Genomic DNA, 25,021 nt, shown 5'->3' with positions numbered 1-25,021 from the left:
AGGTAAATTGCTCACACTGTGTCAGAGGCTTTTCTTTGGTGATTAAAAGCTCCTCTGAGATTTATGATCTTATCTAGATTGAAGGTACCTTCTAATGGGCATTGTTTAGATGGATCTTCACGCGTGTGAAGATTCCAATTCTCTAAATACCTGCAGGTTTTAGGACCATAATGTACGTACATGTAATGTGCTGGGGTACCCTTAGGGGGTGAGGTGGAATGTTTAGACTGTTCCTTACCCATTTTCCACTTACACACACAGAGAGGGTGCCCTAGCGGCTCATAAACTAAGGATCTTTCCCTACAGGGTACTCACACAGGAGAGACTAACGAGGATGACCACGACTCTCCTACACCTCCCTTCAGCAAAGAGCGTCGGCTAGTCTCTGGGAGACGTCACCGCTTACTCTGATTGCGTCCAGTGAGATGATCAGACTGTCAGTAGCCCACATGGAAAGGAAAGGGGAGGGAAGATGGGTTCACATGCTCCTAGACCCAGGTAGCTTCCTCGCCGGACGATGCCAGGCCGAGTCAGCCCACCGTGGGTCGGATCTCCTAAAGATCCACTAGTTACCGGGCTTGCGTTAGAGTAGTCCTGGTCACGAGCTTTTGCTTCACAGGGTATTCTGGGCGTCTTCCGGTAACAGTCACTCACGCTGGTGTACACACACACACACCAAGGCCATTATTTCCTATTACCATGATGCATCTTATCTTGCTGCACAGTCAATAAGTTCAGATGGCGTGAGCCCAACAGAGACAGACGTCCCCATGGACAGTCCTCCTCCCAGTGCGGCTCTGGGGCATATGATGGGGGATTTTTACAAGAGCTCTCCATATAAACTAGAATGCTTTCTAAGGGCGTACACCCTGCCCTGCCTGCCCTGTACTCTAAGAATACGGAGACACTGGGCGTCCCCAGGTCCTAACAGGCAAAAGTCCACACCACTGGACTGTTCCTACCTTATCCACAGGACTGGTTCCTCACCGTCGCCTGCAACAGCTTCTCCACTATCTGAGTGCGTTGCACCATTGTGTCCTCCAAGGTCGGCCTGACGCGTCTCTGCCGAGGCGCCTGGTAAAGGCACCGGTGCGCACTGGGCGTCGGCTGTGACCGTCGTCCGCCGGCCGTCGGAGGAGTCCGGGCAAGGCTAAATTTCAGCCTCGAGCCCACCCAGGGATGCCAAAACTGTTGCCGGCCCAAAGGGCCCGAGGAGGGGCAACAGCGGGGTTCGTTGCCCAGTGTGCGTCGCACTAATTAATAAACCAGGGTGGAGAAGCAAACCAAGTTTATTTGAGCTCAAAAAAAAAAGGTGCAAGGGAGAAATAGCCATTTCAAATCCTGCACACCAGTGATTTCCCTACCCCCTCCCAGGGGGGGTGTACACCCCCCCTGAATTCCCCCCCCCCAGTTTTGTGATCTAGTTACATAACCATTTAGTGACTGTTTGGAAATCTGAATTTAACTGAAACATTAATACACACTTTAAAAGCTTATACAGTGTATGATAAAATATGTGTATCTGAAAAAGTATAATAGATTTGAAAAGTATGAACATAGACTAGCTTCCTTGCTTCCTTATACAGCTGTTTTTTATGATGTCAATGCATTCATTTCAGTGATGTGGGCCAACCTAATAATTTCAAATGATGATTTGTAAGCAAAGTCTACATGAGTTCTCCCTGACAGCTAGTGATGAGCTGGGGGCTAAGGCTTCAGGGCCAGATTATATTTACATTCACACCTAATCTACCTAGGGATCCAGCAAACAGAGCTGTGTTGTCCAAGTGATAGATTTTGGCTGGGGTTGGGTTGGGTTACAAACCACTTGAATGTAGGGGGAAGAGGGGATGAAATGTTGTTCTTATTGTATGAGTAAAGGGCAGTAGAACTGTACTTAGCCTGTGATGATTTGAAGGCATCAAGAGAGAGGGTGGGGAGGGGACCTGTCCCTCTCCACTGTTTAAAGACAGAGCTGATTAGGCTCCATAGATAGTCTTTTGTTCTGTTAAGTGACCACTACAGCTGAAATCACTGACAATCAGGTCTAAGTGCTTAGTCCTGTTGTGGGGACAGTGTTCCTGTGGGTACAGTGTTTTTGTGTAAGAGACAGCCCAGACTGCACTAGCAGCGAGGTTCCCGCACTGAGAGCTCAGCTGAAATCACTGAGAGCTGGTGGAACGTCAAGAGACCAACTCGCAGAGATCACAGTGGTAGGTGACAGCAGAAGGTGACTGTGCAGGGCCATTGGCAACAGAGCGGTGGAGTGAACGGTGGCACAACGAACAGCCATGGCCAGAGCGAACTGTGCCTTTTTGTCCCCCAGCTGGGAGGTGTACTCACGTGAAAGTGAAGTCTGAGTCTCCACTGACCAAGGACAACACCGGTGAGTGGAGTGCGGTGGAGGGAAAAGTGAGGGGCACGTTAAATAACCATTTGTTTGTTGGACTATATTTTAGTCACTTTGCTCCAGAATGCTAGATTTGTGACTGGGAATGGAAACTTATATAAATATGTTTCCCATTGGCCATTATCTTTGAAAAATCATGGTGATTGGGGGAGGTCCCGGATGACTGGAAAAAGCTAATGTAGTGCCCATCTTTAAAAAAGGGAAGAAGGAAGATCCAGGGAACTACAGGCCAGTCAGTCTCAGCTCAGTCCCTGGAAAAATCATGGAACAAGTCCTCAAGGAATCAATTCTGAACCACTTAAAGGAGGGGAAAGTGATCAGGAACAGTCAGCATGGATTCACCAAAGGCAAGTCAGGCCTGACTAACCTACTTGCCTTCTATGATGAGATAACCGGCTCTGTGGATGAGGGGAAAGCAGTGGATGTGCTATTTCTGGACTTTAGCAAAGCTTTTGAAACAGTCTCCCACAGTATTTTTGCCAGCAAGTTAAAGAAGTCTGGGCTGGATGAATGGACGATAAGGTGGATAGAAAACTAGCTAGATGGTCGGGCTCAACGGGTAGTGATCAATGGTTCCATGTCTAGTTGGCAGCCGGTATCAAGTGGAGTGCCTCAAGGGTCGGTGCTGGGGCTGGTTTTGTTCAATATCTTCATTAACGATCTGGAGGATGGTGTGGACTGCACCCTTAGCAAGTTTGCAGATGACACTAAACTGGGAGGAGTGGTTGATACGCTGGAGGGTAGGGATAGGATACAGAGGGACCTAGACAAATTAGAGGATTGGGCCAAAAGAAATATGATGAGGTTCAACAAGGACAAGTGCAGAGTCCTGCACTTAGGACGGAAGAATCCCAGGCACTGCTTACAGACTAGGGACCGAATGGCTGGGCAGCAGTTCTGCAGAAAAGGACCTAGGGGTTACGGTGGACGAAAAGCTGAATATGAGTCAACAGTGTGCCCTTGTTGCCAAGAAGGCTAATGGCATTTTGGGTTGTATAAGTAGGGGCATTTCCAGCAGATCAAGGGATGTGATCATTCCCCTCTACTCAGCACTGGTGAGGCCTCATTTGGAGTACTGTGTCCAGTTTTGGGCCCCACACTACAAGAAGGATGTGGATAAATTGGAGAGAGTCCAGCGGAGGGCAACAAAAATGATTAGGGGGCTGGAGCACATGACTTATGAGGAGAGGCTGAGGGAACTGAGATTGTTTAGCCTGCAGAAGAGAAGAATGAGGGGGGATTTGATAGCTGCTTTCAACTATCTGAAAGGGGGTTCCAAAGAGGATGGATCTAGACTGTTCTCAGTGGTAGAAGATGACAGAACAAGGAGTAATGGTCTCAAGTTGCAGAGAGGGAGGTTTAGGTTGGACATTAGGAAAAACTTTTTCACTAGTAGGTGGTGAAGAACTGGAATGGGTTACCTAGGGAGGTGGTGGAATCTCCTTCCTTAGAGGTTTTTAAGGTCAGGCTTGACAAAGCCCTGGCTGGGATGATTTAGTTGGGTTTGGTCCTGCTTTGAGCAGGGGGTTGGACTAGATGACCTCCTGAGGTCCCTTCCAACCCTGAGATTCTATGATTCTATGAAGATTTTTAAAATGCAGTATTTGCCAAGGTTGTTATCTCACATTGTTGCTATCTTGGGAGGTCATTATGTTGGGGAGTTTCTGTACTAAACATTTTTATTATAATTAATTTTTACATAAGAATGGTCATACTGAGTCAGACCAATGGTCCATATAGCCCAGTACCCTGTCTTACAACAGTGGTCTAGGCCAGGTGCTTCAGAGGGAATGAACAGCACAGGTCATCATCAAGTGATCCATCCCCTGTTGCCCGTTCCCAGCTTCTGGCAAACAGGCTAGGGACACTCAGAGCATGGTGTTGCATCCCTCTCATCCTGGCTAATAGCCACAGATGGACCTGTTCTCCAGGAATTTATCTAGTTCTTTTTAAAATCCTGTTATAGTTTTGGTCTTCAGTTTCACAGCATCCCCTGGCAAAGAGTTCCCTGGGTTGACTTTATATTGTGTGAAGAAATACTTCCTTTTGTTTTTTTAAATCTGCTGCGTATTAATTTCATTGGGTGACTGCTAGTTCTTGTGTTGTGTGAAGGATTAAATAAAATTTCCTTATTCACTTTCTTCGCACCAGTCAAGATTTTGTAGACCTCTATCATATCCCCATTAGTCATCTCTTTTCTAAGCTGAAAATTCCCAGTTACTTTAATCTCTCCTCCTGTTTCATATCCCTCATCATTTTAGTTGCCCATCTCTGTACCTTTTCCAATTCCAATATATATTTTTTAGGATGGGTGACCAGATCTACACACACTATTCAAGGTGTGCACATACCATGGATTTATATAGAGGCAATATGATATTTTCTGTCTTATTATCTATCCCTTTCTTAATGATTCCCAACATTGTTTGCTTTTGTGACTGATGCTGCACATGGAGTGGATGTTTTCAGAGATCTATCCACAATGACTCCAAGATCTCTTCTTTGAGTGTTAACAGCTAATTCAGATGCCATCATTTTGTATGTATAGTTGAGATTGCTTTCCAATGTGCATTACTTTCCATTTATCAACATTGAATTTAATTTGCCATTTTGTTGCCCAGTCACCCAGTTTTGTGAGATCCCTTTGTAGCTCTTCGCAGTCTGCCTGGGACTTAACTATCTTGAATAGTTTTGTATCATCTGCAAATTTTGCCACCTCACTGTTTACCCATTTTTCCAGATGAATATGTTGAATAGGACTGGTCCCAGTACTGACCCCTCAAGGATTCCACTATTTATCTCTCTACATTCTGAAAACTGATAATTTATTCCTACCCTTTGTTTCCCATCTTTTAACCAGTTACTGATCCATGAGAGGACCTTCCCTCTTACCCCATGATGGCTTACTTTTCAAAAGTAAATTTAAATTAAATACATTTTTTAAATTATATATTTTTTTAGAAATCTAGATCTGTTATGTGTTTTGGTGTAACTTGCATTTTCCTTATGTTAAATTTGCATTATCCTAACAAAACATTTACTTTATTCACTTTCTTCACATCAGTCAAGATTTTATGTACCTCTAGCATATCCCCCCTTAGTCGTTTCTTTTCTAAGCTGAAAATTCCCAGTCATTTTAATTTCTTCTCCTGTTTCATACCCCTAATCATTTTAGTTACCCATCTCTGTACCTTTTGCATTTCCAGTATGTCTTTTTTGGGATAGGGTAACCAGATCTGCACACAGTATTCAAGGTGTACATGTGCCATAGATTTATATAGAGTCAATATGATATTTTCTGTCTTATTATCTATCCCTTTCTTAAAAAAGCAATGGTTGCAGAGTAGCAGCCATGTTAGTCTGTACTGCAAAAAGAACATAAGCTTTCGTGGGCTACATCCGATGAAGTGGACTGTAGCCCACGAAAGCTTATGCTCAAATAAAATTGTTAGTCTCTAAGGTGCCACAAGTACTCCTGTTGTTTTTCAAAAAAGCAAACAGAATGTTGGGAATCACTGACTGCTGCTGCACACTGAGTGGATGTTTTCAGAGAACTATCCACAATGACTGCAAGATCTTTCTTGAGTGTTAACAGCTAATTCAGGCTCCTTCATTTTGTATGTATAGTTGAGATTGTTTTCCAGTGTACATTACTTTGCATTTATCAACATTAAATTTCATCTGCCATTTTTGTTGCCCAGTCACCCAGTTTTGTGAGATCCCTCTGTAATTCTTCGCAGTCTGCCTGGGACTTAACTATCTTGAATAGTTTTGTATCATCTGCAAATTTTGCCACCTCACTGTTTACCCATTTTTCCAGATCATTTATGAATATGTTGAACAGCGCTGGTCCCAGTACCGACCCCTCAGGGATACCACTATTTATCTCTCTCCATTCTGAAAACTGATAATTTATTCCTACCCTTTGTTTCCCATCTTTTAACCAGTTACTGATCCATGAGAGGACTTTCCTCTTACCCCATGATGGCTTACTTTTCAAAAGTCAATTTAAATTAAATACTTTTTTTTAAATGTATATTTTTTTAGAAATCTAGACCTGTTATGTGTTTTGGTGTAACTTGCATTATTCTTACGTTAAATTTGCATAATCCTAACAAAACATTTACTTTATTCATCTCTCTTTTATATATCTCATTGGTCCTGACACCCCCCCTGTAAATTCGAACACCCCCCCTAATTTCAATTCCTGGGGAAACCACTGCTGCACACCCGTACGCAGGCGGAGTCCCAGCATTTATACCCCCCCTTGTGAGGGTTTATCTGTACTTTCCCACTGTGTAGAGGCTACTTTCTCATGCATATAACTGATTACAGCATCTGCTTTCCGCCTATCTTATCTAGTATTGGCTGCATCTAGTGCCAACCGGCCTTGCAGCAGCTGCTAGTAGTCAGCACATAGCACGGGAGGTTACAAAAGTTTAGTAAGGCTAACAGAAGCGCTTCCCATAGAGGTACTTTGGTTCACATAGGCCCAGAGCAAGAAGACTTTATTGACACTTGTGGTCTTCCATCCTCCCGAGTTACCTAGATTTATGCCTAGTGACCCCAACAGGGAATTTGAAGAGGATAGGCGAGGGGCAGGATGGGAGATGGGGAGGCAGAGTTTGAGGGGTGTTACCTGTGGGCGATCCTGCTGGCCATCCCCCTCCTGCTCTGTGGGACCGGGGGGAAGCGGTGGGGGGAGGCTCCTGGGTGGTTGGGGGCTGGCAGGTGAGCAGGGGGATGGGGGAGTTAAGACCCATTGGGACCATGCAGCCAGGCTCCTGCAGCACCTTTAACGCTGCCCCGTGACCCCCAGCTTCCTGCTGCCACTAGCCAATGGCGTATACACAAAGCCTGTGTCACGTCCCTCTCTAGGGGCCTGGCCACATAACCCCTGACAGTGTCTCCTCCAGCTCGGGGGCAGGGTCTCTGCGGGGGCATTAGAAGGTCCCTGGATCTCTCCCAGCTGGTGACCCATTGGGGGCCCGGGATGGAGTTTCTCTTTCTCTGATTTTCTTTTGAACCTGGTTGATTTAATTCACACGCTGAGAAAAGCCCCTTAGAACCAGGCGTTAACAGTGTGAAGCCGCCATCACCGCTCAGCTATGGTGCAAGGGGCAGCAAATCCAGGGGTTCCCCATCGCGCCCACTCCTCACACGGTGCCACAGCTCGTGTCGCAGGTGGGCAGGTTGGCAGGCTGAGAGGGAAGGCTGCAGAGTCAAACCCTCCAGCACCAGGAAATGCCACAGTTACGGTTTCCTGAACGACCTTAACTCTGCCCCTTCATGCAGGTCCATCACAACACCAGCCTTTAATTGCACGATCAGGTATTAATTTTACCTACATGGATCATCAGCCGCTTGAACCCAGAATGAAAAGGGGATGGAAATAGTGGTCAGTGGAAGATTGAAGGCCAGACCCTGTGGTCTCTCAGGCTGATGCACTTTCCTCAAGGCTGCAGGGTACGTTGAGGTGACCTGCCTCCCCTCTCCACAGAGACACAGACAAGCTGAGAGCTGCGTGACTCTTGGCCTGGCTGAAGGTTCCTGGGTTTCTTGAGTTTTGCAAAGCCCTCTGCTTGCTTTGACCACACTAGATTTCACCAGCAGATTAGAGACAATGTGTGATGGATGCAGGAAAAGACGAGATATCGTTGACTTCCTGTAGCTGCAGCCAGCAGACGAGTACATTATTTGGGGCTCGGTGGAGCTGGGCACCGGGGTGTTGGTGGTAGCGCTGAGGGTCCCCTCGCTGCCCGCATCATGGCATCTGCTCTCATCGTCGTATTCCTCGGTGAGTATTGGAGACAGCCAGGGTGCGTGCCCATAGGGGGGATCTGAGCCCAGGGTGTAGGATAAAGATGCTCTGTGATCTGGTCCCTAACAACCCGTCTCCTTTCCAGGTTGCTGGATGGCTGGGTGCAGCGGGGTGTCGGGAGGTGAGTATCTGTGGGGAATGGGGCAGCTGGGGGAATTTCCACATTAAGGACGAGAGACGTGGGTGAGGGATGAGGGGTGCAGCAGATTCCACAATGTTATGATCCTCTCAGACCCCTGCTCCCTCCCACACCCAGAGGTGGGAACTGAGACCTCGCCCCACTCACTACAGGGATGGGCACCACACAGGGTGAATTCACCTGCACTCAAAGCTCTGCCCCACAGGAAATAAAGAGTGAAGGCAGCAGCCCCCACCCCACAGCGCCCCCGAACTGTGCCTGGGGAGCTGGCAGGAGCCCGGGGAACGGGTCAGGCAGAGCAGGGAAAGACAGAGGCAGGAGGGGTGCGACGGGGGCAGATCCCCACAGCGAATGCCCCATCTGAACCCCCTGGGACTCATTTCATATGGGGGGGGTCACTGGACAGATGCCAGATTGGCTTGGTGGGGACAGGGCCTTGGAGAGCTTCACCCCAAAGCACAGCCCCACCCTGTGAGCCCCACAGACTGGGGAGACGCAGGGAGCTACAGCTGCCGATATCGCAACAAGTGGGACCCGCCCGTCTGGTCGAAGCCCAGTGACCCCATAGAGATGGAAGAAGCAGGTGAGGGGCCAGCGGGGGACAGCAGCCAGCAGCTCCTCGCCCGCCCCAGCACTGCTGGTGGGAACGGCTGGTAGAGTTTGGAGGGAGACTGCCCAGTGCCAGGGAGAGACACCAGCAGCCAGCGAGGTACCAACCGGCACCAGAAAAACAGGGATCCAGCGAGCGGGAGCCAGTGGAAAGGGACCCGGTGGCCAAGCTGTGTCATCGAAGGCGCCAGGCACAGAGCTGGCAGGGAGAAAGTCCCGTTGAGAAGGGGCAGAGATGGCAGGAACAGGGGGAGGCTGAGAGAGGAAAGACAGAGGCATGAGGGGGAAAGTTACAGGAAGAACCAGGCAGTGAAACAGGAAGAAAAAAGATTCTCTAAGTTACCTGAGCAATTGTTAGAAAACCTTCAGCTGCAGAAACAGGAAGAGAGAATTTGTCCGAGAGCAAAGGGACTCTAGAAAAAGCAGTGGAGGGACATTAGCTGAGTTGAGAAGCCGACCCATCGCCTGGAGAAATCGCTGCAGGTATCTGAGCTGGAGCTCAGAGCAGCAAACAGAGACGGCGCAAGGGGAGGGTTCAAGATACAACAAACCAGCCTAGGAACAGAGAAGCCGCGACGGGACCGTAGCGCAGTGGGTTCTGGCCTAGTGCCTGGGACGCTCCAACTCCAGCTCCTGGGGCTCCATGAATGTAAATTGTTGCCCATGAAGTGGGTTTAATTCAGCCAATGGCAGTTGCTGGTCAGGCAGTTCAGCAATAGTTCCCAGTGTGACCCTACCCAGCAGGTCCTGCTACACCAGCAAACTCAGCAATAGTTCCCAGATGGATCCGCGCCATTGCACTGCTGAGGGGTGGGGGACGGGGCCAGCTCTAGGTTTTTTGCCGCCCCAAGCAAAAAAAAATTTGGCTGCCCCCCATCCCAGCCCTGGGTTCCTCCCCCTGCCCACACCCCCTGCCACCCCAGCACTGGGCTTCCCCTCTCCCCTTACCAGTGACCTCCCCCCACCCCACTGCCGCCCCAGCCCTGGGCGCCCCCCCTCCCTCCCACCAGTACCCCCATACACACCTTCTGCCACCCCAGCCCTGGGCTCTCCCCCCCTCCACCTGCACCCTCCTTCCGCCACAGCCCTGCATCACTGGTAACTCACTCCCAGGGCGGGTCATTCAGCAGGCACAAAACACAGACAGGATTGGTTCCCATATGGTTACAGAGCTGCACTAAAGTGGAACAATTTTCAGCTTGTGTGATTGGAGGAGATCTGGATGCATATTATAAGACTGTGCTCCATAAATAAGGAAAAGTTGAGGTGCCTTTATTATTCTTTTGTTCCACTCTTTCTTTCTATGGGGAATTTGCCAATGCAATATCACTGTCTTCCTTTTAAACAAACAAACAAAGAAATGGCAATGGCTGTTGAAAATAGCAATTCCAGTCCTAATAACCACTGGGAAGCATTTCTTGCTCAATTTTATCCTATTTTTTCTACAGCAAGTTACAGAGGATCAGTATATTTGATTTGGGAGAAATGAAGTAACAGCTTCCCAAACTGAGCTTGAGCACTCGTGAATTTTGAGGTGTTCAAATCTGGAAGGCAGGTGCTGGGTGTTGGGGAGGGGGGGGAGCACGGCAGCATGTATGCAGCAGCGTGTCTGGAGCTGCATGGAGCCAGACACACTGGTCTGAGTGACACGGTAAAAGGGCTGGTGGGTTGGAGAAGGGTTAGAGGGTTCGGGAGGGCAGTCAAGGGACAGGGAGCGGAGGGTTGGATGGGGCGGAGGTTTGGGGGTCTGTCAGGGGACAGGCAGCATTTGGATAAGCATGGGAGTCCCAGGGGTTTGTCAGGGGACAGGTAGGGAGTGGGGTCCTGGGGGGAAGTTGGGGGCAGGGGTCCCAGGAGGGGGTGATCAGGGGACAAGGACCAGCGGTGCTTAGATACGGGGTGGGATCCTGGGGGGCAGTTAGGGGCAGGGGTCCTGGGAGGGGGTGATCAGGAGAAAGGGAGAAAGGGGGTTGGATGGGCTGGGGTTTCTGTGAGGGGCAGTCGAAGGGAGTAGATGGAGGCAGGGTGGGGCTACCCTCCCAGTGGAGTGTCCTGTTTTTTGAATGTTAAAATATGGTCTCCCTATGTGACGAAGTGGGACTGGTCTTACTGGGGGCTGGGTACAGATCCTAAGTATCTAGCAGCAAAGGTCCATGCAGTCAAATGCCTGACACTCTGTCTCCTAGCAGCTGATGGCTGGGCCCCTCCCTGCAAAGGTGGTGGCTAAAGGTGTTGGAGACAAAGGGGTAAGGTGACCTCCTGGCCCGGGAAAGAAGCTGAGCAGAGAGGAGGGGCCAGAGGGGGTTGGGCAGACTGGAGTTGGCTGGGGAAAAGAGGGGAAGCAGAGAGAGAGGGCTCTGATCCCCGACGGGGGCTGTGGGGCCCCAAGATGGACCTAACAGGGGGGATCCAGTTATCTGTGCCTGCAAGACCTGTGGTGGACTGTATTCCTGTCGTCTAAATAAACCTTCTACTTTACTGGCTGGCTGAGAGTCCTGGTGAATCGGCAGGGAGCCCGGGGGTGCAGGGTCTGACTCCCCCACATTCCGTGACAACTGGTGGCAGCGGTGGGATCTACTGCACCCCGTGGACGGCGCTTCCTGCAGTAAGTGACTGGGGCGCAGTAAAACGAAGGGGCGATTAATCCCTGGGAGAGTGTTACCAGAGAGCAGGACTTTGCAGTAACAGGGTCCCCCGGGGGATCGCAGCGAGAGGTCCCAGGGACGGAGGAGTCTGCAGCTCGACCCTGGCAGAGAAGTGGTGACCTCAAGGACTGGCACACTAGGGGTCCCCCTGGAACCTGTGGGGAGCGGCGAGCACCCCGGCCTGCGAGTGGCGAGCAGGAAGATGTATGCCAAGCAGCACAAGTGTGACCTGGTGGGGCTGTGCCAGCGGAGAGGGCTGCACAGTAGGAAGCTCACCAAGGACCAGCTGATTGCCCAGCTGGACGACGCAGATCGTGTGAATGAACCGATCCCTGTCTCTGAGGGAAGCAGCCGGGCAGATGCAGTGCAGGCACCAGTGTCTGTCCCCGCTGGGAGTGGTCAGCCAACTGCTGAGGGCTTCCCGAGACCTCCCACCCCTAGGCCTAGGGGGAGGGGGAGGAGGAGCCCAGCTACCGAGGGCACCGTGACCACCCCGGCCCGCAGGGGATCGGCCCGGCGAAGCTCACCCCCCAGCCGGGGATCGTCCTGGCGACGCTCGGCCTCCGTGGAGCGCAGGCGGCTGGACTTGGAGAGAGAGATAAAACTGAGAGAGCTGGAGGAGCGTAAGGAACAGAGGCAACATGAGGAGAGACAAAGCCAGCGTGAGCTGGAGGAGAAGGAGAACCAGCGTAAACACAAGGAGAGGGAGAAGGAGAAGCAACGCGAACACGAGGAGAGGGAGAAGGAGAAGCAACGTAAACATGAGCTGGAACTGGCCCAGCTGAACAACAGTAAGGCCCCGGCTGCAGTGAGTGAGGGGGGACCCAAGCCTACAAAGAGCTTTGATAAGAACTTCCTGGCCCGGCGTAAGGAGGGGGAGGACATAGACATCTTCCTGATGGCCTTTGAGAATGCCTGCGAGCTGCACCAGGTGGACCCTGCAGACAGGATCCAGTTTCTCACCCCCTTACTGGACTCCGCCGCCGTGGAGGTGTACAGCCGAATGAAGGGGGCGGAGGCAGGGCCCTGCTCCGCGAGTTTGGGCTGACCCCGGAGATGTACCGGAAGAGGTTCTGGAGTTAACATAAGACCCGGGAGGTCACATACCTCAAACTGGTCAACAGGTCGCAGGGATATGCCCGGAAGTGGACGGCTGGGGCCCAAACTAAAGAGGACCTGCTTGACCTATTCATACTGGAGCACCTGTATGAGCAGTGCCCGTCTGACCTGAGGCTGTGGTTGATGGACCAGAAGCCAGAGACCCCGCAGCATGCAGGCCAGCTGGCCGACCAATACATGGACACTCGGGCAAGGGATAATAGGGAGGCGTCTCGAAGGAGCAGGTCTGCCTCAACGCAGAGAGAGAGTCACCATGGGACCTCCCAGAAGAGGCCGAGGGAGAGCCCCCACCAAAGGGAAACATCTGGTGTCAGGTCCAGCCGTCCCACTCGAGGGAACCCACGAGACATGGGCTGCTATCACTGTGGCCAACAAGGCCACATACGGGCCCAGTGCCCCAAGCTCCGGGACAAACTGAGCAGACCAACCCCACACCGAGTCAACTTGGTAGAGACCCAGCCGGATGAGGGGCAGCGTTCACAGGAAAGGGGGGCTGGCCGCGTACCACCTGCGAAGGAGGGAGGGGGGGCCCGGGTCGGCCTCTCCGAGGGGCTGGATGCTCCCCGCCCTGAGTTTTGGGTTTACAGGGTGGGCACAGGGCTGCCCCTCTGGAGCGAGTGCCTTGTCCCCCTGGAGGTAGACGGGAGGGAGGTCACTGGGTACTGGGACACGGGCGCAGAGGTGACGCTGGCCCGGCCCGAGGTGGTGGACCCAGATCGGATGGTGCCCAACACCTACCTGACCCTGAGGGGTGTGATCGGGACCCCATTCAAGGTGCCTGTGGCGAGGGTACACCTAAAGTGGGGGGACAAGGAGGGCCCCAAGGACGTGGGGGTGCACCCACATTTGCCCACGGAGGTGTTAATGGGGGGGGACCTCGAGGACTGGCCAAGTAACACCCGGGGTGCCCTGGCCGTGAACCGTAGTCAGAGTCGACGCAGGGCTCTGCACCCTGACACCGGGGAAGGTACTCTGCCCGAGGCGCAGGACCCTGACCCGGTGGGGAGGGAACGCCCAGGGACAGGGCTCAGAGAGGCTGTGGCCTCAGACCCAGCCGGTGAGAGAGAGCAGATCCCCGTCCCTGCCCCAGCGGCTGAGTACCAGGCCGCGGTGCGGGAAGACCCCTCCTTGCGGAGGATAGGGGACCTGGCCAGCCTCGGTGGGGAACAGACCATGGGACGAGGTGGCCGGAAAAGGTTCCTGTGGGAGAAGGGGTTCCTGTAGCGAGAATGGACTCCCCCAGGGAAGATGGAGTCAGGGGGGATCAGGAGGCAGCTGGTGGTACCCCAGGAGTATCGCCACCAGCTGCTGTGCCAGGCCCATGACATTCCCCCCTCAGAGCAGCAGGGAGCCTGGCGTACCCAGCAGAACCTGCTACGGAGCTTTTACTGGCCTGGGGTCTTTGCCCATGTCCGGCAGCACTGCCGCTCCTCTGACTTCTGCCAGAGGGGGAGGAAGGCCCGGGACAGGGGGAAGATGGCTGTAAGACCCTTGCCCCGCCCCGAGGAGCCTGTCCAGAGGGGGGCCAGGGTCAAAAGGGGGGCTCTGAACCGAGAGAGCCCGAATCACAGCCCCCCAGATAGGAAGGTGGGGAGAAGGCCCCAGCCCCGCATGAACCCCAGGGGTATTGGGGTGGGGAAAGGGCGCGGGCGGCATAAGGCTTCCCCCCTGCAACCTGCAAGTGCCCTCGAGTCCCCCCGACCTACAGGGGGGCAGGAAACTGGAATGACCTGGGGTAACTCCTCCCCCAGAACGGGGGGGACCCTGGGGCCTCTGTGGGAATGTAGGTGGGTTCGAACTTCCCCAGGTCACTGGCTGGAGTGACCCCGTCTCAGTTCGGTCTCGAAGGGGAAAAGGTGTGACGAAGTGGGACTGGTCTTACTGGGGGCTGGATACAGATCCTAAGTATCTAGCAGCAAAAGTCCATGCAGTCAAATGCCTGACACTCTGTCTCCTAGCAACTGATGGCTGGGCCCCTCCCTGCAAAGGTGCATCTAAAGGTGTTGGAGACAAAGGGGTCAGGTGACCTACTGGCCCGGGAAAGAAGCTGAGCAGAGAGGAGGGGCCGGAGGGGGGGGGCAGACTGGAGCTGGCTGGGAAAAGAGGAGAAGCAGGGAGAGAGGGCTCTGATCCCCAAGGGGGGCTGTGGGGCCCCAAGATAGACCTAACAGGGGGGATCCGGTTATCTGTGCCTGCAAGACCTGTGGTGGACTGTATTCCTGTCGTCTAAATAAACCTTCTGCTTTACTGGCTGGCTGAGAGTCCTGGTGAATCGGCAGGGAGCCCGGGGGTGCAGGGCCTGACTCCCCCACACTCCGTGACACCCTACCATTCACAGCACTCACAACACGCTGCTGCATGAGGTCCCTCTCCTTCCTTTCCAATTGGTAGTGACCAAGGGAATGCTGGGAAATGTAGTTCTTTCCCTTCTCCAGGGCCGGCTCTATAGGCAGGGAGCTAAGCAAGGAACTACAGCTCCCAGAGCCCCCTGTTGGTTCTCAGCTCCCATGCTGGATCCCTGCCGCCCCTGCAAATGGGCTGCCCAAGCAGGAGCTTGCTTTGCTGGTGCCTAGAGCCGCCCCGATGAGATAGGAACAGCCGCGCCCAGATCTGCTCTGCAGTGACTCCAGGTGTGAATGGCACCTGGCTGCGGCAGGGACAGTCTCTGTGTCCTGTGTCCGTACAGCTCCGAGCACACAGGGCAGCTGGCCCAGAACAGGGGCTCCTGCTAATTAATATGAGTCAGCAATGATTTTGGTGCCGGTTTCCGTAGAGCCAGTTGTCACGGAGTGTGGGGGAGTCAGGGCCCTGCACCCCCGGCTTCCTGTGATCACCAGGACTCTCAGCCAGCCAGTAAAGCTGAAGGTTTATTTAGGTGACAGGAACACAGTCCCAGACAGGTCTTGCAGGTACGGACGACAGGCTCCTCCCCAGTTAGGTCCATCTTGGGGTCCCAGGAGCACCACAGCCCCCTTGGGGGGTCAGAGCCCTGTCTGACCTTCCCTCCATTACACCAGCCACCACCTGAAAACCCTCTCCCTCTCCTGAGTCTCTTCCCCAAGCCTTTGTTCAGCTTCCCGGGCAGAGGTGTCACCTGGCCTCTAACCCCTTCCTGGTTTCTCACTTACAGGCTCAGGTATCCCCCCCGAAGGCCAGTCTCCCCTCCCGCAATGCAGACCGTCCTTCCAGGCCAACACCCCCCACCCAGCACTCACAGGCCACAGTAAGAACAGTCCCAGTTCGTCCCACCAGCCAGGGGCTGTATCTACGCTCAGGGTCTCGCTGGGCCGATCCTCCCCCTTCTGGGATCCCGGGGCGCTGAGCCGGCCCAAATCCCTGGGTCCCATCCTCTCCCCAGGGACGTCGGCTCAGCCTGGGGAAGAGCCGCCATTGCCGACTAGGAGAAGGGGTCCGTGTATAACTCACCACAGACACCAGGGCTCCAGCTTTCTCACCCCTGTGCCCTACCCCTGTCAGACGCTGGTTCTATTCCCACAGGGGGAACCGCCCCGACTCCGTCAGAAACAGCACCGACTTCCCCCTACTCAGGCAGCGCAGGGCCAGATACCGAGTCTAAGGGCAGTGAATCGCCATCAACCACCCCAAAAACAGGTATGTGCTGCCCAAGGAGCCGCCCCCAGGGGGAGCCACGAAGGGCTGCCTGGGTGGGACCAGGGGCAGATCCCCACAGCGAATGCCCCATCTGAACACCCCCGGACTCATTTCATATCGGGGGGCTCACTGGACAGATGCCAGATTGGCTTGGTGGGGACAGGGCCTGGGAGAGCTTCCCCCCAATGCACAGCCCCACCCTGTGGGCCCCACTGACTGAGGAGACGCAGGGAGCTACAGCTGCCGATATCGCACCAAGTGGGACTCGCCCATCTGGTCGAAGCCCAGTGACCCCATGGAGCTGGTGGTAGCAGCTAAGGGGCCTGGCTCCACGTCCCCGTTCCCAGCCCCACCCAGAGCCAGACCCTGAGATGGTCGTGGCCCCAATGGGATGCTCAGAGCCAAGCTCTACCCTGAACCCTGGGCCCAGCAGAGGGGACGCCCAGATCGGGAGCATGGACGGAGTCACTGGGGGGTTCCCCGGCCAGGGGGGAGCAGCAGCCCCTGGATTTTCAGGGCCGATGGCTGGGTGCTCGGTTTCGTCCCTCCACCATCCCAGCTGACGCTCGTTCTCATCCCACAGAAGGAACCACCACAGCTGGGCCCAAGCAGCTGAATCCCACCACGACGGAGCCAGATGGAAAAGGTGAGCGGGATAAATGGAACAATTCACCCCCCAGGGAACAGGGTTCCCGGCTCAGACGCCCACGGGGCCATTCGGGCCGTTTGGCGGGAGGTGGTCCCTGCAGAGAGAATTGATGAGTTTAGTTCTGCTAGATAGAGGGCGATGGACAGATCCATGGGGACGTAGGGCGGTGGACAGATGGGAGCACGTCTGGTGAGGGATAGAAAGACGGACTAAGACCTTGTCTACGTGAAAACTGGACCCAAAACGATGAACCCTGTGTGGTTCCAGGCTAGGGTGACCAGACTGCAAGTGTGAAAAATCAGGACAGGGGAGTGGTGGGTAATAGAAGCCCATATAAAAAAAAGCCCCAAATATCAGGAATGTCCCTATAGAATCGGGACATCTGCTCACCCTATTCCCAACCCCCACCGGTGATCTCAGAGCGAGTCTCGGCTGTCGGTATTAGAGCCCCTGGTTTGATACATCCCCGGCTGTTAGACAAGCTCCCCTGTAGCTCTACAGACCCAGGGACGTTCCTCCTCCCAAATAGGAACAGCCGCACCCAGACCTGCTCCGCAGTGACTCCAGGTGTGAATGGCACCTGGCTGGGGCAGGGGCCATCTCTGTGTCGTGTGTCCGTACAGCTCCGAGCACACAGGGGAGCTGGCCCACGACAGGGGCTCCTAGTAATTAATACTAGTCAGTGATGATTTTGGTTCCGGTTTCCGTGGGGCCAGGCAGGGGCTGTATCTGCGCTCAGGGTCTCGCTGGGCTGATCCTCCCCATTCTGGGATCCCGGGGCGCTGAGCCGGCCCAAATCCCTGGGTCCCATCCTCTCCCCAGGGACGCCGGCTCAGCCTGGGGAAGAGCCGCCATTGCCGACTAGGAGAAGGGGTCCGTGTATAACTCACCACAGACACCAGGGCTCCAGCTTTCTCACCCCTGTGCCCTACCCCTGTCAGACGCTGGTTCTATTCCCACACGGGGAACCGACCCGACTCCGTCAGAAACAGCACCGACTTCCCCCTACTCAGGCAGCGCAGGGCCAGATACCGAGTCTAAGGGCAGTGAATCGCCATCAACCACCCCAAAAACAGGTATGTGCTGCCCAAGGAGCCGCCCCCAGGGGGAGCCACGAAGGGCTGCCTGGGTGGGACCAGGGGCAGATCCCCACAGCGAATGCCCCATCTGAACACCCCCGGACTCATTTCATATCAGGGGGGCTCACTGGACAGATGCCAGATTGGCTTGGTGGGGACAGGGCCAGGTAGAGCTTCCCAACAATGCACAGCCCCACCCTGTGGGCCCCACAGACTGGGGAGACGCAGGGAGCTACAGCTGCCGATATCGCACCAAGTGGGACTCGCCCATCTGGTCGAAGCCCAGTGACCCCATGGAGCTGGTGGTAGCAGGTAAGGGGCCTGGCTCCACGTCCCCGTTCCCAGCCCCACCCAGAGCCAGACCCTGAGATGTTCTTGGCCCCAATGGGATGCTCAGAGCCAAGCTCTACCCTGAACCCTGGGCCCAGCAGAGGGGAGGCCCAGATGGGGAGTATGGACGGAGTCACTGGGGGGTTCCCCGGCCAGGGGGGAGCAGCAGCCCCTGGATTTTCAGGGCCGATGGCTGGGTGCTCGGTTTCGTCCCTCCCCCATCCCAGCTGACGCTCATTCTCATCCCACAGAAGGAACCACCTCAGCTGGGCCCAAGCAGCTGAATCCCACCACGACGGAGCCAGATGGAAAAGGTGAGCAGGAGAAATGGAACAATTCACCCCCCAGGGAACAGGGTTCCCGGCTCAGACGCCCACGGGGCCATTCGGGCCGTTTGGCGGGAGGTGGTCCCTGCAGAGAGAATTGATGAGTTTAGTTCTGCTAGATAGAGGGCGATGGACAGATCCATGGGGACGTAGGGCGGTGGACAGATGGGAGCACGTCTGGTGAGGGATAGAAAGACGGACTAAGACCTTGTCTACGTGAAAACTGGACCCAAAACGATGAACCCTGTGTGGTTCCAGGCTAGGGTGACCAGACTGCAAGTGTGAAAAATCAGGACAGGGGAGTGGTGGGTAATAGAAGCCCATATAAAAAAAAGCCCCAAATATCAGGAATGTCCCTATAGAATCGGGACATCTGCTCACCCTATTCCCAACCCCCACCGGTGATCTCAGAGCGAGTCCGGTCTGTCGGTATTAGAGCCCCTGGTTTGATACATCCCCGGCTGTTAGACAAGCTCCCCTGTAGCTCTACAGGCCCAGGGACGTTCCTCCTCCCAAATAGGAACAGCCGCACCCAGACCTGCTCCGCAGTGACTCCAGGTGTGAATGGCACCTGGCTGGGGCAGGGGCCGTCTCTGTGTCGTGTGTCCGTACAGCTCCGAGCACACAGGGGAGCTGGCCCACGACAGGGGCTCCTAGTAATTAATACTAGTCAGTGATGATTTTCGTTCCGGTTTCCGTGGGGCCAGGCAGGGGCTGTATCTGCGCTCAGGGTCTCGCTGGGCTGATCCTCCCCATTCTGGGATCCCGGGGGTTCTAAGCCGACCCGAATGCCTGGGTCCCATCCTCTCCCCAGGGACGCCGGCTCAGCCCGGGGGAAGAGCCACCATTGCTGGTTGTGGGGAGGAAAGTTCCCTGTATAACGAACCATAGATGCCCAGGCTCCAGCTTTCTCAGCCCCGCTCTTGATACACGGCGGTTCTTTTCCCGCAGGGGGAAACGACCTGACTCAAACGGGAACGACAACAGCTTCCACCCGCCCAGGCACCGCAAGGCCAGGTACCGGGGCTGGTGGGGGGGAATCACCATCAAACTAGCCCGGGAAACAGCCCCAGTCTGGGGACCCCACAAATCGGGATGTTGTTCTGCTCACAGGCACCACAAAGCCACCCGTGTGGGGCACGGCTTGGTGCGTATCCCCGTGGGAGAACAGCGCCGGGAATAATGACCCCGTGTATCCCATCTGTCTGCCCGAGTTTACAGTCAGCCTGGGGGAACGGCTCAGAAGCAGGGCTCCCCCTTCGCTGGGGTGCTGCCCAGTGGGGCATTAACCCTGGAACCTCTCAGTCCAGATAGAGGTGGTGTGAACACTTGAACCCACCGATCCAGAGTGACATGCTGTTGACTCTGGCACCTAATGATGACCGTTGCGATGACAGCACGGTTACGTCTTCCGCAACTGATCATTTCAGCAGGGCATGGCTCTCCCAATGACCTCAAAGCACCCTCCCCAGCAGGAAGGACCCTCCCACTGCCATCCTCCCATCCATATGATTCCTACGCAGAAGGGAGCTGAAGCTGCTGAGAAATTCCCAGGACAGGGGCAGGACCCAAGTCTGGGGGTGCTGTAGGATCTGGGCCCAGCTGGTTTCACAGGGTACATGGGGCCTGAGGTACATCCCCCCACACACCCTGCCCCCACCCCAGTACAACCCTCTGCCATTGGGAGTGAACCGCCGACCACTATTACCCAGAATCCCCTCTGCTCCTGCCCCTCCCACTAGCCCCAGAGACTGTTCTGCTGTGGGTCCCTGGGCCTTCAAGGGGGAGGAGCTGGGGCAGCAAGTACTGAACCAGCCGCTCACGGCCTGGTGCTGCTTCCCAGGGCGATCAGGACTGAAGCTGAGCACCCCCATCATCGCCGCAGGGGCAGGGGCATGTGAAAGGGGGGAAGCAGGCACAGGGCACCCCCCGAATCAGTGGGGCCGGAGCACAGAACTCCTCCGGGGAGCAGAGCCAGCTCCTCTGCGTGGGGGGGGCCACACAAAGTGCCCCCCCAAAAGCAGCCACATTTATATTCCTGTGCACGCCCCTGATCAGGGGTCTCTGCGCCAATGGGACGCTCAGAGCCAGGCTCTGCCCTGAGCCCTGGGCCCAGCTAAGGGGACGCCCAGCTGGGGAGCAGGGACAGAATCACTGGTGGGTTCCCCAGCAAGGGGACAGCAGCAGCTGCTGGAGGCTCCAGGCCAAGGGAGGGGGGATCCCTGCCCCCAGGGGAGCTGCAGAGCAGGGGCCTGTCCCAGGGGGATCCTTTCCCGGCCTTCCCTGCTCTAGGGGTGCACAGAGGAGTCGGGCCCAGGGGCTGCCCAGCCGGCCCTGCCCCCAGCCTGTGACGGCCTTCCAGGGCCGGCTGTGTGATGCCCACCTGGGCTGGGGGCTGTCGGTTTACAGAGCAGTGGGAGCTGCACACGTTGGCTGCTCAGAAGCAGCCTGGAAACACCAGCTGTGGGGAGACCCCCAAGGATTCCCGGGCAGGGGAAGTGGGGGGAGCTCGATCCTGGGGTGGGAATTTTTTGTGGTGGGGAGAGAAAGAAACCAGCGGGGGACAGCAGCCAGCAGCTCCTCCCCCGTCCCAGCGCTGCTGGTGGAAACGGCTGGTGGAGTTTCAAGGGAGGCTGCCCAGTGCCGGGGAGAGACACCAGCAGCCAGTGAGGTACCAACCGGCACCAGAAACGCAGGGACCCAGCGAGCGGGAGCCAGTGGAAAGGGACCCGGTGGTTGAGCTGTGTCATCGAAGGCGCAAGGCACAGAGCTGGCAAGGAGAGAGTCCCGTTGAGAAGGGGCAGAGATGGCAGGAACAGGGGGAGGCAGCGAGAGAAAAGACAGAGGCATGAGGGGGAAAGTTACAGGAAGAACCGGGTAGTGAAACAGGAAGAAAAAAGATTCTCTACGTTACCTGAGCAAATGTTAGAAAACCTTCAGCTGCAGCAACAGGAAGAGAGAATTTGTCCGAGAGCAAAGGGACTCTAGAAAAAGCAGTGGAGGGACAGTTGCTCAGTTGAGAAGCCGACCCATCGCCTGGAGAAATTGCTGCAGGTATCTGAGCTGGAGCTTAGAGTAGCAAACAGAGACCGCACAACAAACCAGCCTAGGAACAGAGAAGCCGCGACGGGACCGTAGCGCGGTGGGTTCTGGCCTAGTGCCTTGGACGGTCCAACTCCAGCTCCTGGGGCTCCATGAATGAAAATTGTTGCCCATGAAGTGGGTTTAATTCAGCCAATGGCATTTACTGGTCAGGCAGCTCAGCAATAGTTCCCAGTGTGACCCTACCCAGCAGTTCCTGCTACACCAGCGAACTCTGATCCACTTGTGATCATTCCCCACTGAACTGATTTCTCCCTCCCCAGCCGATGGAGAGAAAACACAATTGGCCTTTAGGTCCCCTCGGCCTCTCCTTGCCCTGCCCCAGCCACCCCTCCCTGGGCTCCTGGCAGATGGATCCGCGCCATTGCCATGCTGAGGGGTGGCGGACAGGCACCAGATCTAGATTTTTTGCCTCCCCAAGCAAAAAAATTTTTGGCTGCCCCCCGTCCCAGCCCTGGGCTCCTCCCCCTGTCCACACCCCCTGCCACCCCAGCGCTGCGCTTCCCCTTTTCCCCCCTACCCAGTGCCCTCCCCACCCCACTGCCGCCCCAGCCCTGGGCTCCCCCCTTCCTTCCCACCAGTGCCCCCACACACACCTCCTGCCACCACAGCCCTGGGCTCTCCCCCCCTGCACCTGCACCCTCCTTCCGCCGCAGCCCTGGGTCACTGGTAACTCACTCCCAGGGCGGGTCATTCAGCAGGCACAAAACACAGACAGGATAAGTTCCCATATGGTTACAGAGCTGCACTAAAGTGGAACAATTTTCAGCTTGTGTGATTGGAGGAGATCTGGATGCATATTATAAGACTGTGCTCCATAAATAAGGAAAAGTTGAGGTGCCTTTATTATTCTTTTGTTCCACACTTTCTTTCTATAGGGAATTTGCCAATGCAAAATCACTGTCTTCCTTTTAAACAAACAAACAAAGAAATGGCAATGGCTGTTGAAAATAGCAATTCCAGTCCTAATAACCACTGGGAAGCATTTTTTGCTCAATTTTATCCTACTTTTTCTACAGCAAGTTACAGTGGATCAGTATATTTGATTTGGGAGAAATAAAGTAACAGCTTCCCAAATTGAGCTTGAGCACTCGTGAATTTTGACGTGTTCAAATCTGGAAGGCAGGTGCTGGGTGTTGGGGAGGGGGGGAGCACGGCAGCACATCTGCAGCAGCGTGTCAGGAGCTGCATGGAGCCAGACACACTGGTCTGAGTGGCACGGTAAAAGGGCTGGGGGATTGGAGAAGGGTTAGAGGGTTCCGGGGGGGCAGTCAAGGGACAGGGAGCAGGGGGTTGGATGGGGTGGAGGTTTGGGGGGGCAGTCAGGGGACAGGCAGCGGTTGGATAAGCATGGGAGTCCCAGGGGTTTGTCAGGGGACAGGTAGGGAGTGGGGTCCAGGGGGGAAGTTGGGGGCAGGGGTCCCAGGAGGGGGTGATCAGGGGACAGGGAGACAGGGGGTTGGATGGGCTGGGGTTTCTGTGGGGGGCAGTCAAAGGGAGTAGATGGAGGCAGGGTGGGGCTACCCTCCCCGTGGAGTGTCCTGTTTTTTGAATGTTAAAATATGGTCTCCCTACCAATCACAGCACTCACAGCACGCTGCTGCATGAGGTCCCCCTCCTTCCTTTCCAATTGGTAGTGGCCAAGGGAATGCTGGGAAATGTAGTTCTTTCCCTTCTCCAGGGCCGGCTCTATAGGCAGGGAGCTAAGCAAGGAACTACAGCTCCCAGAGCCCCCTGTTGGTTCTCAGCTCCCATGCTGGATCCCTGCTGCCCCTGCAAATGGGCTGCCCAAGCAGGAGCTTGCTTTGCTGGTGCCTAGAGCCGCCCCTGATGAGATAGGAACAGCCGCACCCAGATCTGCTCTGCAGTGACTCCAGGTGTGAATGGCACCTGGCTGCGGCAGGGACCGTCTCTGTGTCCTGTGTCCATACAGCTCCGAGCACACAGGGCAGCTGGCCCAGAACAGGGGCTCCTGGTAATTAATACGAGTCAGCAATGATTTTGGTGCCGGTTTCCGTAGAGCCAGTTGTCACGGAGTGTGGGGGAGTCAGGGCCCTGCACCCCCGGCTTCCTGTGATCACCAGGACTCTCAGCCAGCCAGTAAAGCTGAAGGTTTATTTAGGTGACAGGAACACAGTCCCAGACAGGTCTTGCAGGTACGGACGACAGGCTCCTCCCCAGTTAGGTCCATCTTGGGGTCCCAGGAGCACCACAGCCCCCTTGGGGGGTCAGAGCCCCGTCTGACCTTCCCTCCATTACACCAGCCACCACCTGAAAACCCTCTCCCTCTCCTGAGTCTCTTCCCCAAGCCTTTGTTCAGCTTCCCGGGCAGAGGTGTCACCTGGCCTCTAACCCCTTCCTGGGTTCTCACTTACAGGCTCAGGTATCCCCCCCCCCAAGGCCAGTCTCCCCTCCCGCAATGCAGACCGTCCTTCCAGGCCAACACCCCCCACCCAGCACTCACAGGCCACAGTAAGAACAGTCCCAGTTCGTCCCGCCAGCCAGGGGCTGTATCTACACTCAGGGTCTCGCTGGGCCGATCCTCCCCGTTCTGGGATCCCGGGGCGCTGAGCCGGCCCAAATCCCTGGGTCCCATCCTCTCCCCAGGGACGCCGGCTCAGCCTGGGGAAGAGCCGCCATTGCCGACTAGGAGAAGGGGTCCGTGTATAACTCACCACAGACACCAGGGCTCCAGCTTTCTCACCCCTGTGCCCTACTGTCATAAACAGATAGCTAAGGGTTAAAGTCTGTTTTACCTGTAAAGGGTTAACATGCAGTACCTGGTGACCACCTGACCAAAGACCAATCAGGGAAGAGAATTTGAAAATCCCAGAGAGCGGGAACTTGGGTCTCTGTGTTCTTTGTTCTGAGTTCTTAGCCGTCTGGACCTACACCAGACCAGAGGCTTAATCAAGTCTGCTCATTTCTCCGAACTAATTTCTTCTATTCAAGCTAGTGAGTATTAGAAGAACTGGGTAATTGCATATAAGAATCCTGTGTCTGCAATTCTGTGTGTTTGTATTGATTATTCGTAATTTTGCCTGTATTGTTGTACTGAGGAAAAGGGAGAAATTTCTCCAGGGATTAATAAGATTAGACCCTATGAATGTCTATCTTGGATTCATAGAGATTGTGTATTTTTTCTCTTCTTTATTTTATTCTTTTAATAAACTCTTTTAA

At 54.9% G+C, this 25,021-nt stretch overlaps 1 protein-coding gene across 1 annotated transcript in view; it reads left to right on the top strand.

Annotated features, from left to right (window-relative positions):
• The window catches only part of LOC120393548 (mucin-5AC-like), a 353,632-nt gene that overhangs the window by 154,734 nt on the left and 173,877 nt on the right, over positions 1-25,021 (top strand). Inside the window, exons 4-8 of the mRNA XM_039518169.1 lie at positions 16,242-16,355; positions 16,939-17,001; positions 17,946-18,080; positions 18,665-18,727; positions 19,691-19,756. The gene's annotated coding sequence lies outside the window, so the exon portion shown is untranslated. The remainder of the gene's footprint in view (positions 1-16,241; positions 16,356-16,938; positions 17,002-17,945; positions 18,081-18,664; positions 18,728-19,690; positions 19,757-25,021) is intronic.

The sequence above is a fragment of the Mauremys reevesii genome, unplaced genomic scaffold (genome assembly GCF_016161935.1).
Source record: "Mauremys reevesii isolate NIE-2019 unplaced genomic scaffold, ASM1616193v1 Contig23, whole genome shotgun sequence".
NCBI classification, from domain to species: domain Eukaryota; kingdom Metazoa; phylum Chordata; order Testudines; family Geoemydidae; genus Mauremys; species Mauremys reevesii.
This window is presented reverse-complemented; position numbering and strand designations above follow the sequence as displayed.